At 38.6% G+C, this 21,128-nt stretch overlaps 1 pseudogene; it reads right to left on the bottom strand.

Annotated features, from left to right (window-relative positions):
* Positions 1 to 3,903: 3,903 nt before the first annotated feature.
* LOC112439185 (U6atac minor spliceosomal RNA) lies at positions 3,904 to 4,013 on the bottom strand (annotated as a pseudogene).
* Positions 4,014 to 21,128: the final 17,115 nt, after the last annotated feature.

Here is a 21,128-nt window from a genome sequence, read left to right as displayed (position 1 = left end):
ACATTTAACTATATCCCCTAGAATCTTTCCTAGTTGTCAGGTTTAAAGTCTACAAAATGTTGGAATCAGACCAGATGATTTCTAAAGTCACTTACCAGGCCAGAAATCCTATGGCAAAGATCATTCAAGTCATGTGGCTCCACAAATTTTATGCAAAACATGGACATATGTGCTTGTACAGTATGAGATTGTACTCTAATAGTTGAACTGATAACACACCTCAATTGAAGTAAAACACTAAAAGATGTTAAAGAAAAATAGAAAAAAAAATTAATCTTATAAATCCAGACAAAAAATAATTTGGAAATAACTCTTACCAGTAATGTTTGAATCATGTATTTATTCATTTATTCATCAAGTATATCTTGAGTTCTAACTATGTTGCAGGCATATGGGCTAAGTTCTAGGGATAACAACATACCATAGGAACTGTTTTCCAAGATGAGAAGATATCATTAATAAAAATAACTCAGAATTTATCATGTGAGGCTAAAAATATATGGATTGAAAAAGGGTAAGAAGTTAGACTGGCTTCCAAGGTATATATAGATTCATTATAGTCTATAGACAAAAATATCTGACCCCACCCTTATGAGCTATCCCTGGAAATACTGTTTTCATTCTTAGGTCAAGCATCATGAAACTGACAACCAACCAGCCAATAAAAATGACTAAGGGAGTGACGAGTCTGAATTACTAACAGGAGAAACTTAGGAGCTAAATATAAACCATTTTACTGTATAGACTGACCAAACCAGGTCTAAAAATAGAAAACTAACATGGGGGTTGATATTGTTTTCCATTGCACAAGGAGATAATCATGGCAGTGGGCAGTAAGATAGAGTTTGGAAGAGGAAACTTCAGATAATTTCAGAAAAAATACATCCTGTCAGAGAAAATTATCCCATTAATACAATCACTAGGGAGCAATGTTAGAAATTCCATTTGTTGATGGGTTGGGAACCCACTAACTGAAGCTCTAGGGCATGTGTTTTTATTATCCCAGGAGTAGAATGGGCTGCTGGTGCCTCTCAGTCTCTGATTTACACTCTGCAAATGCTCAGGGCAGGAGTGGAAAATCATCAAGGAAAATCAAGTGCGTTCTCTGTGGAATACGGAAACGGATTATGGCATGTTTCAAAGTTACAAACTATTCAATTAAGTCATTTCCCCCTTCACTTGTTGCTTCTCTCCTATTGGTTCCAATGAAGGAGCCAAACAGGCCCAACACTCTACTTTCCTGAGGAGAGAACTGGAGTCCAGTCCTAATGCCAACTAAAAGTAATAACGAGAAATTTTTTTTGTCTAAAGATTGTCCACATTTGCCATGCAAAACAGCTCAAATTTCTGGTTCTCTTTCTCCTGTCCTGAAATAAACAAACATGCAAAAATGTCACCTGGGCAAGATGAGTTAGTCCAAGAGTGTTCAGTGTATCTGATTGCTGCTGACTTGTCTACACCCTCACAGTCCCTTACAATGACCTCTAGGAAATAAGAACATGTCCTGATTTTGTTGGACAGGTGCAACACTCAATCAGCTCATACTTGGCTCTAGACTGACCATGCCAGAGAGGGCCAGCCATTGTCTTCTGTTGTATTTTTAAAGCACAGAAAACAAAAAACAACTATCTTTTGGGTTCTGTGACTAGGCACCTCTGCTCAGCTTCTATCCCCAATTTGGAGGTTGGAACTCAGTGGTGTTCTTCTCATAACTTCTGCCTGGTGGTTTGGACCTTGGCTCTTTGAGTTAACTATATGACTTCTGATTTTAACCATCTGCCATATTTCTAGACTGACAACTGGCTGCACTTATTGTTCGTTTGTTTCCTGATATATTTTTTCCCTCTCTTAGACCTAAGCTATGAACCCAATGTTGATTCATAAAACTTTGCAGTAATTTTTGCTTTGATCTATGAGGAAATTTTTAAAAATTGATTAAATGTTTCAGGATTCATCTTCTCAGCTTTGCTGGTACAGAAAGTTTTTCATTTTTCAGAACTGTGCCTGTTTGTCATCTAAAAAAAAACATTTTTTGGTCATTCCAAGTATAAATGAACAATTATAATAGTGATATCTCTGCTAAAGCAATAGATTATAGTTTAAGTTGTCATTTAAGCTATAAGTTATTAGTTATTAGTAGTCATTTTTATAGGTAGTTTCTTTTTTTTTCTTTTTTTTTATGACTTGTGCCTTTCTTTGTATATGTAAAGAATCCAGGTAGTGGGAATTTGTTGTATTTTAATATGAGTGGTTAGAAATATAGGTTCTAGAATAATGATATAACTGATATATCCAATTAGTTTACCAAAGCATTATACATCATAGCTTAGTGTATGCACTCTATAATTTTCTTGCATAAGTAAATTATTATTATTTCTTTTAAGTACAGCTGGCATTCACATTTTTCCTCAATCTATAATTTAGAAATTTTGATAACAGACAGGTAAATAGATGGTCTTTCTTGATGAGTTATAATTAAAGTGTCAAGCACTTACTTAATGTTAGAAAATAGATTGCCTTAAAATACACTTATGCAAACACCTCAAATGGACTTACATGACTTCAGTAGCTGAAAGTAATTATAATAGAAATTTTCAATTCTAGCCCATGGGAGAGTACAAATACTAAAGCTCCAACACTTGTAAGAAATATGCCAGAATTTGCAAAAAAAAATTTATTTACAGAAATGTCCATTTATTCTCACACTTTTTTTCAGCTGCTTCGAGAGAACAAATTGACATGGACAGCATCAGTTAACATTATTGCCTGAATTCTCCTTGGTAATTGGCTTTAATTGTCAGAGCATAAGGCTGGGGAATGGAAGATATACTATATGACTTCTCTGTTCACATATCTCCCTTCCTTCCGTCCTCCTCCACCTTTAGTTTGTGAGATGTACTTCCCAGTCATGTGGGTTTTGGAATTCTGTCTAATCAAGGAGTTTACACCCAAGGCATAGACCACAGATCAGAGGTAATCCTAATCATTTGAAATGGCATGGAACCAAAAAGAAGAATTCTAACTTCTACATTATCATCCTATTTTTTTGCTATAAAACAATAAATAATTCTTAGAAATCAAAAGAATTCTTAGAAATTGTTATGATTTGATGTTTATCAAATCATAAACATTAGATCCTAAACCTGATTCTTAGAATCTTAGGCATTTTAGGAATTGGGATTGAATTATACATACCTTTGTTAATAACAGGTTAGATCATATGAAATTACCATTTTTTAATTGACAAATAATTGTGTATATTTATGTAGTATAATGTGATGGTTTGATATATGTATACACAGCATAGAAAGATTCAGTCAAGCTAATTAACATAGCCATCATCTGACATCATTATTTTGTGGTGAGAACATTAAAAATCTATCATTCTAGCGATTTTGAAATATACATTGTTATTAACTGTGTTAGTCCATCCTTGTTTTACTATCAAGAAATACCTGAGACTGGGTAATTTATAAATAAAAGAGGATTAATAATTGGCTTATGGTTCTGCAGGCTGTACAGGAAGCATGGCAGCATCTGCTTCTGGTGAGGCCTCAGGGATCTTTCAATCATGGCAGAAGGCAGAGGAGGAGTGAGACATCTCACAAGGCTAGAGCAGGAGGAAGAGAGAGAGGGAAGAGGTGCTACACACTTTTAAACAACCAGATCTCATGATAACTCACTATCACAAGAACATCACCGAGGAGATAGTGCTAATCTACTAATGAGAACTCCACCCCTTTGATCCAATCACCTCCTTCCAGGCCCCACCTCCAACACTGGTGATTACAGTTGAACATGAGATTGTGTGGGGACACAGATCCAAACCATATCATTAACCATGTTCAAAACGCAGTGCAATAGATCACTAAAGCTTATTCCTGTGATATAACTGGAACTTTGTAAAAATGATGGTTAGATTCCACAAGGTGGCAATGCCTGAACTGTATGTATGCTATTAGGCCCAAAGGCCGGATAGGGGAGTGTTAACCTGTTCTCCTTTCATGAAACATTGAAATTACAATTTTTGTAGGTTAAAAAGATCAAATGTTGGCAGCTTCATAAGGTTTAACTGCATAAAATCAGAGTATAATAGGAAATTTTATTAAACAGAGCTATGTGCTAGGCATTCTATTAGTTACATGTTTTTTATATTAAACTTTAACAAAACGTTGCAGGATTGATATTATTATCATTCCCATTTATAGAGGAGAAAATGGTGTAGTCTGACAAAGTTGGCATGGCTATTAGCTTCTGGTTTAAACCTATGACTCTTTTTTTTTTTTTTTTTTTTTAAGATGTTCTATAACTCTGCCCACCATTGGGTATTGCATTTACCACCTGCTTTAGCCACAGCTGGCTTTTATCCGTGAGCATCTCCTACTGGCCTAAAACCTGAACTGCTCAAACCAATGAATAAAATACTGGGGAAAAAATAAATTAAAAGGACACCACTGGAGAATGAGATAAGCATCATGAGACCTCTGCCATCCCAACCCCACAGTATACAGTAAACCTGCTTACACATTCAGCACATCATTAATACAACCAGCATCTGAGAAAGACTTCCTATAACAAAGGAAATCATACAGAGACTTCCCCACTGAAAGCACTCAGAGCCAAATAAGGTTACAATAAACTATAATCTTTGAAGTCACATCCTTGAGGGGGAAAAAAAGAAAAGAAAAACACAGAATTTACTCTTCTTCTATATGTGAGTTATAAAACAATACTGCATACCTATCTGGAAACATCCAACACTGCTTCACTCTTCTCATCCTGTTTTCTATCTGTCTTTTTTTTAATATACATATATACTTTAAGTTCTAGGGTACATGTGCACAATCTGCGGGTTTGTTACATATGTATACATGTGCCATGTTGGTTTGCTGTACCCGTTAACTTGTCATTTACATTAGGTATTTCTCCTAATGCTATCCCTCCCGCCTCCCCCCACCCCACAATAGGCCCCGGGGTGTGTTGTTCCCCACCTTGTGTCCCAGTGTTCTCATTGTTCAATTCCCACCTATGAGTGAGAACATGCGGTGTTTGGTTTTCTGTCCTTGTGATAGTTTGCTCAAAATGATGGTTTCCAGCGGCATCCATGTCCCTGCAAAGGACATGAACTCATCCTTTTTTATGGCTGCATAGTATTCCATGGTGTATATGTGCCACATTTTCTTTATCCAGTCTATCATTGATGAACATTTGGGTTGGTTCCAAGTCTTTGCTATTCTGTATAGTGCCACAATAAACATACATGTGCATGTGTCTTTATAGTAGAATGATTTATAATCCTTTGGATATATACCCAGTAATGGGATCACTGGGTCAAATGGTATTTCTAGTTCGATCCTTGAGGAATCGCCACACTGTCTTCCTCAATGGCTGAAATAGTTTACAATCCCACCAACAGTGTAACAGCATTCCTATTTCTCCAAATCCTCTCCAGCATCTGTTGTTTCCTGACTTTTTAATGATCGCCATTGTAACTGGTGTGAGATGGTATCTCATTGTGGTGTTGATTTGCATTTCTCTGATGATCAGTGATGATGAGCATTTTTTCATGTGTCTGTTGGCTGCATAAATGTCTTCTTTTAAGAAGTGTCTGTTCATATCCTTTACCCACTTTTTGGTGGGGTTGTTTGTTTTTTTCTTGTAAATTTGTATAAGTTCTTTGTAGATTCTGGATTTTAACCCTTTGTCAGAAGGCTAGATTGCAAAAAATTTCTCACATTCTGTAGGTTACCTGTTCACTCTGATGGTAGTTTTTTTTTTTGCTGTGCAGAAGTTCTTTAGTTTAATTACATCCCATTTGTCAATTTTGGCTTTTGTTGCCATTGCTTTTGGTGTTTTAGTCATGAAGTCTTTGCCCATGCCTATGTCCTGAATGGTATTGCCTAGGTTTTCTTCTAGGGTTTTTATGGTTTTAGGTCTAACATTTAAGTCTTTAAACCATCTTGAATTAATTTTTGTATAAGGTGTAAGGAAGGGATCCAGTTTCAGCTTTCTGCATATGACTAACCAGTTTTCCCAGCACCATTTATTAAATAGGTAATCCTTTCCCCATTTCTTGTTTTTGTCAGATTTGTCAAATATCAAATGGTTGTAGATGTGTGGTATTATTTCTGAGGGCTCTGTTCTGTTCCATTGGTCTATATCTCTGTTTTGGTACCAGTACCATGCTGTTTTGATTACTGTAGTCTTGTAGTATAGTTTGAAATCAGGTAGCATGCCTCCAGTTTTGTTCTTTTTGCTTAGGATTGTCTTGATGTGGGCTCTTTTTTGGTTCCATATGAACTTCAAAGTCGTTTTTCCCAATTCCGTGAAGAAAGCCATTGGTAGCTTGATGGGGATGGCATTGAATCTACAAATTACCTTGGGCAGTATGGCCATTTTCATGAGATTGATTCTTCCGATCCATAACCATGGAATGTTCTTCCATTTGTTTGTGTGCTCTTTTATTTTGTTGAGCAGTGGTTTGTAGTTTTCCTTGAAGAGGTCCCTCACATCCCTTGTAAGTTGGATTCCTAGGTATTTTATTCTCTTTGAAGCAATTGTGAATGGGAGTTCACTCATGATTTGGCTCTCTGTTTGTCTGTTATTGGCGTATAGGCATGCTTATGATTTTTGCACATTGATTTTGTATCCTGAACCTTTGCTGAAGTTGCTTATCAGCTTAAGGAGATTTTGGGCTGAGATGATGGAGTTTTCTAGATATACAATCATGTCACCTGCAAACAGGGACAATTTGGCTTCCTCTTTTCCTAATCGAATACCCTTTATTTCTTTCTCTTGCCTGATTGCCCTGGCCAGAACTTCCAACACTATGTTGAATAGGAGTGGTGAGAGAAGGCATCCTTGTCTTCTCCCAGTTTTCAAAGGGAATGCTTCCAGCTTTTGCCCATTCAGTATGATATTGGCTGTGGGTTTGTCATAAATAGCTCTTATTATTTTGAGATATGTTCCATCAGTACCTAGTTTATTGAGAGTTCTTAGCATGAAGGGATATTGAATTTGGTCAAAGGCCTTTCCTGCATCTATTGAGATAATCATGTGGTTTTTGTTGTTGGTTCTGTTTATATGATGGATTATGTTTATTGATTTGTGTATGTTGAAACAGCCTTGCATCCCAGGGATGAAGCTGACTTGATCATGGTGGATAAGCTTTTTGATGTGCTGCTGGATTTGGTTTGCCAGTATTTTATTGAGGATTTTCACATAAATGTTCATCAGGGATATTGGTCTAAAATTCTCTTTTTTTGCTGTGTCTCTGCCAGGCTTTGGTATCAGGATGATGCTGGCCTCATAAAATGAGTTAGGGAGGATTCCCTCTTTTTCTATTGATTGGAATAGTTTCAGAAGGGATGGTACCAACTCCTCTTTGTACCTCTGGTAGAATTCGGCTGTGAATCCAACTGATCCTGGACTTTTTTTGGTTGGTAGGCTATTAATTATTGCCTCAATTTCAGAGCCTGTTATTGGTCTATTCAGAAACTCAACTTCTTACTGGTTTAGTCTTGGCGGGGTGTATGTGTCCAGGAATTTATCCATTTCTTCTAGATTTTCTATTTTATTTGCATAGAGGTGTTTATAGTATTCTCTGATGGTAGTTTGTATTTCTGTGGGATCAGTGGTGATATCCCCTTTATCATTTTTTATTGCGTCTATTTGATTCTTCTCTCTTTTCTTCTTTATTAGTCTGGTTAGCAGTCTATCAGTTTTGTTGATCTTTTCAAAAAATCAGCTCCTGGGTTCATTGATGTTTTGAAGGATTTTTTGGGTCTTTATCTCCTTCTGTTCTGCTCTGATCTTAGTTATTTCTTGCCTTCTGCTAGCTTTTGAATTTGTTTGCTCTTGTTTCTCTAGTTCTTTTAATTGTGATGTTAGGGTGTCGATTTTAGATCTTTCCTGCTTTCTCTTGTGGGCATTTAGTGCTATAGATTTCCCTCTACACACTGCTTTAAATGTGTCCCAGAGATTCTGGTATGGTGTAGTTTTGTTCTCTTTGGTTTTAAAGAACATCTTTATTTCTGCCTTCATTTCGTTATTTACCCTGTAGTCATTTAGGAGCAGGTTGTTCAGTTTCCATGTAGTTGTGTGGTTTTTAGTGAGTTTCTTATATCCCGAGTTCTAATTTGATTTGCACTGTGGTCTGAGAGAGAGTTTGTTGTGATTTCTGTTTTTTTACATTTGCTGAGGAGTGCTTTACTTCCAATTACATGGTCAATTTTAGAGTAAGTGCAATGTGGTGCTGAGAAGAATGTATATTCTGTTGATTTGGGGTGGAGAGTTCTGTAGATGTCTATTAGGTCTGCTTGGTGCAGAGCTGAGTTCAAGTCCTGGATATCCTTTTTAACCTTCTGTTTTGTTGATCTGTCTAATATTGACAGTGGGGTGTTAAAGTCTCCCATTATTATTGTGTGGGAGTCTAAGTCTCTTTGCAGGTCTCTAAGGACTTGCTTTATGAATCTGGGTGCTCCTGTATTGGGTGCATATATATTTAGGATAGTTAGCTCTTCTTGTTGAATTGATCTCTTTACCATTATGTAATGGCCTTCTTTGTCTCTTTTCATCTTTATTGGCTTAAAGTCTGTTTTATCAGAGACTAGCATTGCAACCCCTGCTTTTTTTTTTGCTTTCCATTTGCTTGGTAAATCTTCCTCCATCCCTTTATTTTGAGCCTATGTGTGTCTCTGCAATGAGATGGGTCTCCTGAATACAGCACACTGATGGGTCTTGACTCTTTATCCAATTTGCCAGTCTGTGTCTTTTAATTGGGGCATTTAGCCCATTTACATTTTAGGTTAATATTGTCATGTGTGAATTTGATCCTGTCATTTTGATGTTAGCTGGTAATTTTGCCTGTTAGTTGATGCAGTTTCTTCATAGCATTGATGGTCTTTACAATTTGGCATGTTTTGCAGTGGCTGGTGCTGGTTGTTTCTTTCCATGTTTAGTGCTTCCTTCAGGAGCTCTTGTAAGGCAGGCCTGGTGGTGACAAAATCTCTCAGCATTTGCTTGTCTGTAAAGGATTTTATTTCTCCTTCACTTATGAGGCTTACTTTGGCTGGATATGAAATTCTGGGTTGAAAATTCTTTTCTTTGAAAATGTTGAATATTGGCCCCCACTCTCTTCTGGCTTGTAGAGTTTCTGCCAAGAGATCCACTGTTAGTCTGATTGGCTTCCCTTTGTGGGTAACCCGACCTTTCTCTCTGGCTGCCCTTAATATTTTTTCCTTCACTTCAACCTTGGTGAATCTGACAATTGTGTGTCTTCGTTTTGCTCTTCTCGAGGAGTGTCTTTGTGGTGTTCTCTGTATTTCCTGAATTTGAATGTTGGCCTGCCTTGCTAGGTTGGGGAATTTCTCCTGGCTAATATCCTGAAGAATGTCTTCCAACTTCCATTTTCCCTGTCACTTTCAGGTACACCAGTGAAATGTAAATTTGGTCTTTTCACATAGTCCCATATTTCTTGGAGGTTTTGTTCATGTCTTTTTACTCTTTTTTCTCTAAACTTCTCTTCTCACTTTTTTTCATTAATTTGATCTTCAATCACTGATACCCTTTCTTCCACTTGATCGAATTGGCTATTGAAGCTTGTACATGCGTAATATAGTGCTCGTGCCAGGTTTTTCAGCTCTATCAGGTCATTTAAGGTTTTCTCTTCACTGTTTATTCTAGTTAGACATTCATCTAATCTCTTTTCAAGATTTTTAGGTTCCTTGCAATGGGTTTGAACATCCTCCTTTAGCTCAGAAAAGTTCGTTATTACCGATCTTCTGAAGCCTACTTCTGTCAACTTGTCAAAGCCATTCTCCATCCAGCTTTGTTCCATTGCTGGAAAGGAGCTGCAATCCTTTGGAGGAGAAGAGGTGCCCTGGTCTTTAGAATTTTCAGCTTTTATGCTCTGGTTTCTCGCCATCTTTGTGGTTTCATCTACCTTTGGTCTTTGATTATGGTGAGCTACAGATGGGGTTTTGGTGTAGATGTCCTTTTTGTTGATGTTGATACTATTCATTTCTGCTTATCAGTTTTTCTTCTAACAGTCAGGTCCCTCAGCTGCAGGTCTGTTGGAGTTTGCTGGAGGTCCACTCCAGACCCTGTTTTCCTGGGTATCACCAGCAGAGGCTACAGAACAGCAAATATTGCAGAACAGCAAATATTGCTACCTGATCCTTCCTCTGGAAGCTTTGTCCCAGAGGGGCACCCGCCTATATGAAGTGTCAGTCAGCCCCTACTGGGAGGTTTCTCCCAGTTAGGCTACACGGAGGTCAGGGACCCACTTGAGGAGGCAGTCTGTACATTCTTCGAGCTCAAACACCATGCTGGAAGAACCACTGGTCTCTTCAGAGCTGTCAGCCAGAGACGTTTAAGTCTGCAGAAGTTTCTGCCACCTTTTGTTCAGCTACGCCATGCCCCCAGATGTGGAGTCTACAGAGGCAACAGGCCTTGCTGAGCTGCGGTGGGCTCCACCCAGTTCGAGCTTCCCCAGCTACTTTGCCTACTCAAGCCTCAGCAATGGCAGACTCCCTGCCCCATGCCAGGCTGCTGCCTTGCAGGTCAATCTCAGACTGCTGTGCTAGTAGTGAGCAAGGCTCTCTGGGCATGGGACCTGCCAAGCCATGCAGGGGATATAATCTCCTGGTGTGCCATTTGTTAAGACCGTTGGAAAAGTGCAGTATTTGGGCAGGAGTGACCCATTTTTCCAGGTACCGTCTGTCACGGCTTCCCTTGGCTAGGAAAGGGAAATCCCCCAACCCCTTGCACTTCCTGGGTGAGGCAATGCCCCGCCCTGCTTTGGCTTGCCCTCTGTGGGCTGCACCCACTGTCCAACCAGTCCCAATGAGATGAACCAGGTACCTCAGTTGGAAATGCAGAAATCACCCATCTTCTGGTCGATCACACTGGGAGCTGTAGACCAGAGCTGTTCCTATTCGGCCGCCTTGGAACGGAACCTCTATCTGTCTTAGGTGATGTTTTCTCTCATATTTTACATTCTCCCATGGGGAAAATATAGACAAATAACTATTTTGACATATCTAACCCAGAAATCTGAACAATTAAGCACATAATGCATGCTTAAAATGAGAATTGTGGCAAGTTGTATTGAGGTAAAAATATTGCCACTCCCTGCCAAATATTTCCCTTAGAGCCTGTTAAGATTGTACTTACTGCCCAAAGATATCAGAATTAGTCATATGACTTGATTCTCCAATTATTTTTTAGCAGAAGTGACATAGGTCACTTCTGAACAGAAGATTTAAGAGCCATTGTGGGGTGCACCATTATTCTTTTTCTCCCCCCTTTTTTGAGATGGAATCTTGCTATGTTGCCCAGGTTGGTCTTGAACTCCTGGGTTCAAGCAATCCTCCCACCTCAGCCTTCTGAGGAGCTGGGATTACAGATGTGTGCCACTATGCCTGGCTCTTTCCCCCTTTTGTCACAAGAAAGTCAGTGTTTCAATAAAGAGGTTCTCCTTCAGTTTAAATATCCAGTAGAGAGAATCCATAGCAGATATGTAGTGTTAGAAATAATCCTTTGCTTTTACAAAGAGATTTTGGACTTGATTGTTCCTAAAGCATACAGAAATTGTTGATCATCCAATTATGGTTTGTTGTGTAATAAAAAGCATGGCAATGGTATTGCTTTACTAACTGTAAATGATTTCAGCTTCCTGCTTTTCTGGGTGGAAATACAGTAGGAAACCATTAGTGAGAAAGATATTCATGCAAGCAAGGATTGGGCTTGTATACATTTATTTTCTTTTAATTTAGAATAAACACAAATGTGCATGCAAATAAGATATATTCCTGAATACTGTCAAGTTTGGCACCTTGGAAGAAGATATGTATTTTTTCGGTTTATTGATTAGAATATACAATTCTTGTTTTTGAGGCATCAAATACATATAAAATAAGAGACTAAGAAAAGAAAATACATAACTTATATGCTACAGCATGAGAAATATCTATTTGAAAAGGTTTTTCCAGGCTCATTTCATAGTTAGGGCATATGGTGTAGAGAGGCCCTTGACTGCAGGACCCATATGGTGTAGCACCAGAATTTGACTGAAAATGGACAGTGACTGCATTACAGACACATTCAGGGGTACCCTTGAGAAACAGTGGAAAGGAAAATATCTTCCCATTGGGCACAGCTAAGAACAGTGTACTTGATTATTCTTTTGATATGCAAGGAGAAGTGGTCCAAGGTGAGAATATATAAAGATTCCTAGACATTGGCCAATTGGTAGGGGCTTGGAAGAAAAAGGACTAGAAAATAAGATGCAAGAAGTTGTCAGGAGAGGCATGTGGGACATGTGGGAGTTGCGCAAAATGTGTTTTTGTATTACATGTTAACTGCCACCAGAAAGCATCTACCATTGAAGAAGTATTGAACAACAAAGTCCACAAAATGATTTACCTGGTTGATGTTAGCTATTCTTTCTCATTGGCCACTCCAGAAACAGTCTGTGAGTACAAAGGCTGTGGGCAAGTCCATCAGCATAGACTCCTATTTACAAGGCCAATGTAATTATCTCTGCCTCTGAATTTCAATACCGAGCCCCTGGCATAGTACTATATTTGATAAAGACCAACCAGCTACTTCATGGCAAATTGGCTACACTGGGCTCCGTCCATTCTAGAGAAGCCATTGGTTCATCATCACAGGAAAGGATACCCATTTCAAGTGTAGATTTGCCTTTGCTGCTTACAGAGCCTTAGCCAGCTCTGCTATCTAGGGACTTATGAACTGCCTTAATCCACAGGCATGGATCCTGTGCAGCATAGCATCCAACCAGGGTAACCACTTCAAAACGAAGGAAGTACAGGACTGGAAACATTGGATAAGATACACTGATCTTGTCATATACCACCCTACTCAGAAGGCTGAATCTCTGACAAGACCATTGCATCCACTGATCTTATGCATAAGCACATGCATAAGCAGCCAGCCTTAGAGAGTACTTGGATAACCTTCTAAAGACATAGATGAAGCTTCAGCTCAGAGGCAATTCTCTGAAAAGATAGGGTACCATTCTTCAGGATGCAGTATGTGCATTAAATCAGAAACTTCCATATGGTGCTGTGTTCCTAATAGGAAAACTACATGGAACTGGGAACCAAGGAGTAGAAGCAGGGTTGGTCCCACTTACCATCCTTCCAAACAATACACTAGAGGGGGTGGTTCTCATATTTCCCACAGTTATGAACTCTACAAGCTTAGAAGTACTGGTCTGCAAAGAGAGAACTCTCATTTCAGGAGCTAAAGAAAGGTTACCATTAAACTATAAGCTCTGACTTCTACCAGGGCACTTTGGACTCCTTGTGTCCATGGACAAGCAGATCAGGAAAAGAATAACCTTTCTGGCAGGGTAATTTACCATGATCAGCCGAAGGAGGTAGGGCTGCTTTTAACCAATAGGGCTAGGAAGGAATATGTGTACAACTCAGGTAATCCAATTGGGCACCTCCTGATACATCTTTGGCCCACTATAGTGGTTAACAAACATGTAGAGCAACCTGGTCTGAGAAATGTATTATTGCCAGAAGCCCAGATACCTTAGAAATAAAGATTCAGATAATACCACCAGGTAAGGCAATTACACATGCCAAGGTGGTAGCTGAGCGGGGGCGGGGGAGGCAGGGAATTTAGAATTCATAATAGAGGAGTAAGGGGATGAATACCAATTATAGCCCTGAGACCAACTGCAGTGACAGAGACCATAATGTGTTCCACTAACTTCCGTCTAAGATCCCCTCATGAAGGGAGGCTGATGGGAGCCATGGAGGAATTCTCCCCCAAACCTGAATGGAGAAGTAGATGCTCGCAGTGCAAGGGGTGGACTGTGGTGGTGCATATCTCCTGCTGTGGGGAGCATAGTTGACTGATGGCCCCAATTCCTGCTCCTCTAGATCCATTACTGTGTTCACACTGAGGCCACATCTTCCACTGGGAGCTGCCAGCCAAAGACTGAGTGGAACGAGGGTAGTATTCCCAGCCCATTCCCACTAGACACAGAATTCCTGTGTCTAGCCATTTTGGTTTGAGAACACCCCAGCTTCTCAAGCCTGGCCAAAACTTTCTTAAAACTCCACTGCAACCTGAGACCCTTTCTACCCAACTCTTCTGTTTCCCCTCTCTTTCACAAGTGTGAGACCTGCATCATAGTCTGAGTGCTTTCCCTACCTTCTCCTGCTCCCTCCCTGCTATCCTTCATAGGTTTTTCACCAAACATATCTCTTGCAGGTCTAGTCTCATCTTGGTGACTACTTCTCAGAAGACTTGAATGAACACAGAAACCAAATCCATTGGAACATTCCTCACTGTTGTCTCTGGCCAGAAGTGGTCAACCTCACGATTTTTTTCAACAATGCTAGTACGCTGGCTCTTTCCACTAATGACAGGAATCAATATCCTTCTCCAAAGAGAACCAAGACCCATTTTCCAATCTTTCCTTATAATTCTAATAATTATGAACAGTTTTATTTAATATCCTGCTAGCCTAAGGCCGCTGAAGGTGGGGGATGGAAAATAGAATTAAATTGTTAAAAATTTTAACCTAACTTTTAGGCGCAGCTAAGTTCTTCCATGTCCACAATCTGTATCGGCAATGCCTTCCTTGTCTATCATCTTGTCTGCAGGTCTTCAACAAATATTTCTTAAGTAAATCATTGTATTTCTTCCCATATCACCAATTAAGGACTTCAAAACACTTGAGGTCACATATACCTGACTGCTTCACTTCCTTCATATTCTCACATAGGAGAATTCCACCAACCAAATCCAACACTGTGCTCAGGCCATTTCCTTCCATTCTATCCCCTCATTTGGGACCCTCTCCTGAGGTATGCCACATGCTTTTCCTGGCTCATCCTTTTCTGTGTGTAAAGCATACAATGTACAGAAGTAGAGCAATTGCTCAAATTCTCCTTCTGAAACTTATTCTGAAAATGTGGGCCAACCATTTAACCTGAGCCTCAGTGTCCTCACTTGTAAATGGAAGCAATGCTATCTCCCTCAGGTGGTTGCTAAAAGTATTAAATAAAATTACAGTTATAAATTGTAAGAGGACACTCAAATGTTAGTTATCATTATTTATTACTTTTCTCCCCCATTCAAATGGCTCCTAAGCCACAAACTTTTCCTTCACAAACTTTTTTCAATTTGATAAGATGGAGACCACTTTCCTCTATTCTGAACATGAATTTACTCTCCTTCTGTATGTGATTTATAAAACAATACTGCATACTTATCTGGAAACATCCAACACTGCTTCACTCTTTTCATCCTGTTTTCTATCTGTCTTAAGTGTTGTTTTCTCTCATATTTTACATTCTCCCATGGGGAAAATGTAGATGAATAACTATTTTGACACATCTAACCCAGAAATATGAACAATTAAGCACATAATGCATGCTTAAAATGAGAACTGTGGTATTGTATTGAGGTAAAAATGTTTCCACTCCCTGCCAAATCTTTCCCTTAGAGCCTGTCCCAATATTAAGATTGTAATTACTGGCAAAAGATATCAGGATTGGTCATATGACTTGATTCGTCCAATTATTTTTGAGCAGAAGTAGCATAGGTTACTTCTGAACAGAAGATTTAAGAGCCATTATGGGGTCCACCATTATTCTTTTTCTCTCCCCTTTTTTTTGAGGTGGAATCTTGCTATGTTGCCCAGGTGGGTCTTGAGCTCTTGGGTTCAAGCGATCCTCCCACCTCAGCCTCCTGAGGAGCTGGGATTACTGATGTGTGCCAATATGCCTGGCTCTTTCCCCCTTTTGTCACAGGAAAGTCATTGTTTCAACAAGGAGGTTCTCCTTCAGTTTAAATATCCAGTAGAGAGAATCCAGAGCAGACATGTAGTGTTAGAAATAACCCTTTGCTTTTACGAAGAGATTTTGGACTTGATTGTTCCTAAAGCATACCTAAGCTCACCTAAGCTGACTGATACAATCATGATAGTATAACCTCTGCATGCACTATTCAATTTTAGTGTATCTGCCCACAAATTTAGAAGTCCAAGAAAAAATCTGTGTCTTCATTTTTCCTCATATTAACCAGACTCTTTTCTTTGAGGCTTAAGTTTTGGAAACCAAATTTAGGGTGATTTATAGCTATTTGTGCCCTTCACTCTGATATGTACTCCCTCTCTGGGAGAACCACAGAAACTACTGCTGGAGTTAATACAGAAAAGAGAGGTAAACTTAAAAATATAAGGGCTAAAGCAAATGAAAATCTCAAATCATTATTTAGCCATATTATTAAAACATGGAGTAATATAAAGTGAGAAAGGAATACAGCGCATACTGAAATCAGATCAGTGTGATTTTTTAAAATCATAAACAATTCTTCTTTCATTAAAGCCCTAGGAATTCTTAGTTTACTACCGCAGACATACTGAAAAGAAATGTGAAAATAGTATTACTACATTTTGCTTGATTTTTGGTTTCATAAACTAAAATATGCTTGTAATTTCCATTATTCTACAATTTTCTACAAAATGAAAGTAGAATGAAACATATGGATGAATAAAGAAAGTTTTATTTGTTGCCAAATATCTTCTCTACATAACATCTGTATATTTAGAACATCTGCATGACTGAAAAATTTTCAACTTTTCATCTGGATGTTTGGCAAATACGGAGAAAATGTTTCCTGTCTAAATCTAATTCTTACTCTCATCCAGTACTATTCTAATAGCATATTTGTTAATATTCCTATCATCCTACTATTTTATCTAATAAAAATATGGATACAATTTTGGAGCAAAACAATAAATTGTTTAATTTTATAGTGCATGCCACGATACAAGCTCTGAGTGTTAAAAAGGAAAATTTTTGGTGAATTACTTCTCCACAACAATCACTCTATTTCAAGAGAGATTAACAATAGAATATATCAAAGCACTCACTCCACATTCAATGGTCTCTATTGTGTATACCCTTTATGTGAGACAAGAGAATTATATTCTTTGGCCAGATGCTGATATAGTCCTATAGCATCTGCATGGATGTCTGTTTGGCACTTGGAGTAAGGGAGGATATTTGATTGTACTCTTGAGGTTATGCAACATGGAGACAAGCATCATAATCCTTTGCAAAAACTCCGAGGGGCTTAGTGACATGCTTTTCCCTTGTCAACATCTGTCAAGAACCACATGTCAATTACTACTCCATCTTTTCTCAGGTAATAAAGAAATAGAGAAGTCCCAAAAGAGCAGTTTTTATCTTTCCAACAATATGCCTCCAGGCCTTTGTTTTTGGATCTAACCCTCATAAATTTTTGTCATTATCTGCTTACAGGGATCTTGGCAAATAAGGAGGCTGGAATGGAAGCAAAAGGTGTTACTTCTACTACAGCAAACCATATGTGAATGCATGGTTTTGGATGTTTACTGCAAAGAAAGACAGGGCAAATTTAACCAAGCTGTTTCACTTTCACAAGGGGCATCCCTGTGTTTTACTGATAAGATTACCCAATTGCTGATTCCTATTCAGTCTCATAGTTTTATACTTCTACAACTTACAACTTTATCACCTTTTATTATTTATTTATTGGCTTGTACACATGTGTGTGTATGCCTTACCTAGAAAAAAAATCCCTTATAAAGTAGTGAACAATTAAGGGCTGATGCCATACTCTATAGCCAAGATTATCATGTCTAGGGTGAGGCCTATTAGCCACCTATACTTGAAAATAGATCATGTGAGAACCAACATATTTTTTATGTGTGCCCTAAGTAACTTTTTCTTCTAATAGACAGCCAACAAAAAATGGACAATCATTTTAGCAGAATCTTTTGATGTGATTGTTACTTCATTGTACAATGTTAAATTATCATTTGCCCTAAATTCCAAATGTACCACTTTTTGTGATTTTCAGATGCAAATCAGTAGAAAGCCTCCATACTTCAGCTCAGACAAGTAGATGATCCGTGAGCCTCTAAGACTGGGCATGCACAGAAGCAGAGAACCCATAAAGGGATGTAGGTGCATTGCCACAGTTTCTCTGGAAAGAAAATGATTGGAAGGAGTTATTTAACAAATTCCACAGGTGATAAGCCTAAGATATCCTGAGGGTCTCTGTTCTGTTGTGAGTGTTCTAGCTGCTTTTTCTCCCATGGAAATTTAATAGATTGTGGTTTTTCTACTTTCAATTGATCAAAATTTTTTAGACTCATTGTGTGCAGAAGAGCATAGTTCTAGCTGTTAAGAACCAATTGCAACCTCAAGAAGATCCAGATGTTCCCTTCAGGAGTTTAGTTGGATGACAGTGCCAGATGTTCCTACAAAGAATGGCATGTGGTGGATTAAAGGATGGCCATAAATTATTTGCTGCTTCTTCCACTGAGCAGTGAAATCTCTTTCCCCACTCTTTTAATCTGAGCTAGCCTCATGACTCCTTTGACCAATAGAATGCGGCAGAAGTGATGCTGAGCCAGTTCTGGGCCTCGCCCTAAAGAGGACTGGGAGCCTCTATTTTCTTGCTATTGGAAGACAGCCTCTATGCTGTAAGGAATTCCAGACTATTCTATAAAAATAGTGGAGAGGTTCTGGAAGAGAAAAAGCTATGAGGAGAGACTCCACATGAAGGAGAATTTAGGTATCACAGCTGATAACACAAGGGCCCCAGGCATGTGAGAGGAGCTTTCTTGGACCCTCCAGCCAGCCCAGCCAGCCACCAGTTGGATACAGCTTCATATGTGACTCCAGCCAATCCCAACTGAAAGAGAAAAACCATCCAGTGAACCTGCAGAATCTTGAGAAATAACAAGTCATTCTTGCTTTAAAGCTCAGTACTTTGAGTGTTTGTTACACAGTAATAATTAACCAATACAGCTTAGAAATCAACATTTGCAGAGAGACATATAGGAGCATCAGATGGTTATACACAAGGATTTCTGAATAGATGAATGATTAGAAGTTACAAGAAGCAGTAGAGTCTCATGGCTTTGGGAACAAAACCTGTGTTTGCATTTCTATTCCACCTCTTTTTTTTTTTTTTTTGAGACGGAGTTTCACTCAGTTGCCAGGCTGGAGTGCAGTGGCCCCATCTTGGCTCACTGCAGCCTCTGCCTCCCGAGTTCAAGCAATTCTCCTGCCTTAGCCTCCCGAGTAGCTGGGACTACAGGAGCATGCTGCCACACCTGGCTAATTTTTTTGTATTTTTAGTAGAGATGGGGTTTCACCATATTGGCCAGGATGATCTCGATCTCCTGACCTGGTGATCTGCCTGCCTCAGCCTCCCAAAGTGCTGGGATTACAGGTGTGAGTCACCGCGCCCAGCCTCTATTCCACCTTGTACTGTCTCTATGATCTTGGGCAAGTCAGTACATTTCTTGGATGTTGACTTTCTTGGGATTCAGTATAAAATAGAAATTCAGTATATAAAATAGAAATAATCACTCCTACTTCATTAAGGTATAGCAACAGTAAGTAAATTAGATAAATATATAAAGCTCTTAGTACAGTGCCTCATCCAGATTAAGAATTAACTGCTAGTTTTTGTTCTTGTAATCATCAAAGAGCTTTCCGAAGAAATTGAATTTTGATTTGCATAAAAATTAATTCATAGATCTTTATTCTGTAGTAATGAGATATGTTGAGTTCAGTTGTTCCTGAATCTCCAGCTACAATTCAGTTTTCTCTTGTTCCTAGTTAGACTACAAATTTGTATTATGGTCCCTATTTTAAAAGGTAATATAGTAACTTTATACAAAAGTCTCTGGGGCAGAGGCTAGGATCCGTTTCAAAACTCATGTCTTTTCCTCTTGGGCACACAATTAGATGTTGTAACGTCATAGATTCTGACTAGTGGAATGCTAGTCTAACTCACTGTTAGAGAAATTCCATTTCTAACTCTATTTCCATTTAGAAATAGAAACTTGCTCTGTGCCTCCTTCTTAACTGCCATTTCCACTCATTTTCAGATATATGACCTAACATGCATAGCAGGAACTCTGGATATAGGTGATGTTTAAGTCTCTGTAAAATGGTGGATCACTTATAAATGCTTAAAAATAATGATAATTTACAACTATTAATAGGTAGTATTTATTGACTATTTAATTATGCCCAAGGCACCATATATTTGATGTCAATTAAACTGTATAGTCATCATAATAAATCTATGCAGTAGGAATCATTTTTACCTCCATTGTACAGATGAGAAAACCAAGACTCAGAGTCTTTAGCAATTTGCCAGAATTACACATCTGGTTCATGGAAGAGCTGGAAAATGTGAAACCAGAGCCTGTACTCTTACCCATGCCCTCCATGAGTTCTCAACATGTGGTCATAGACATTATGTCCTTTTAAGGTATATCACATGAATGTATACTGGAAATATATGGGTTATGAAAAAAGAATATATCAAAATGCTTGTTCATGAGATAGACCAAATATCACTGGCGTATCCAATTGCATAGTAGTTATTAGCCTAGGCCATTAGTTGCATTAGTTCCCATGTTCTTTTTGACAGGAATTTTTGTTTGGTCATAATGTAACATCCTCTTGTCTATGGGGTCAGATGCTCTGCTTCCATGTAGTTAATCAATGCTGGTGATCAGTTTGCCTTTTCAATATGACTGATTACCTTAATCCTGACTCCAGTGATGACAGCATTCTATGCCTTTTCAGCTGGGAGCCTCTTCGCAATGCTAGCTATTTCACAGTCACGATTTTACTTATAACTTGGAAAAAAAACACTCAGAAAACCTCATCATCATGAAGGCTAGCATGCATCAAACATTTATAATGTGCCAGGCATTATGCTAATTACTTAACATTTATTTCATTTAATCCTCTCAGCAACCCAAAATAATTGGAATCATTTTACCCAGACTTTCAAAAAAGAGAAAATTGAGACAAAGATATTAAGTAATTTACCAAGTTTACACAGCAGAGAGGTGACGTAGCTGAGCTTTGAACCCAGAGTCTGCCTTTCTAACCAATAGAATGTCTCAAGGCACAATCTCCAGGCACTTGATCTCCAGATGGCACCTGGAATGGTGGATATTGACCCAGAGAACATTTTGCATCAAGCTCCAAATTCATCTTAGTCTTTGTTGTTTGCCACTGGGCAGCATTCCTGAGTTATACTGGCAGTGTGAAGCC

This window comes from Pan paniscus, chromosome 13, assembly GCF_029289425.2.
Source record: "Pan paniscus chromosome 13, NHGRI_mPanPan1-v2.0_pri, whole genome shotgun sequence".
In the NCBI taxonomy this organism is placed as follows: Eukaryota; Metazoa; Chordata; class Mammalia; order Primates; family Hominidae; genus Pan; species Pan paniscus.
Note: the sequence above shows the minus strand (reverse complement) of the source record. Positions and strands in the feature narration are given on the sequence as shown.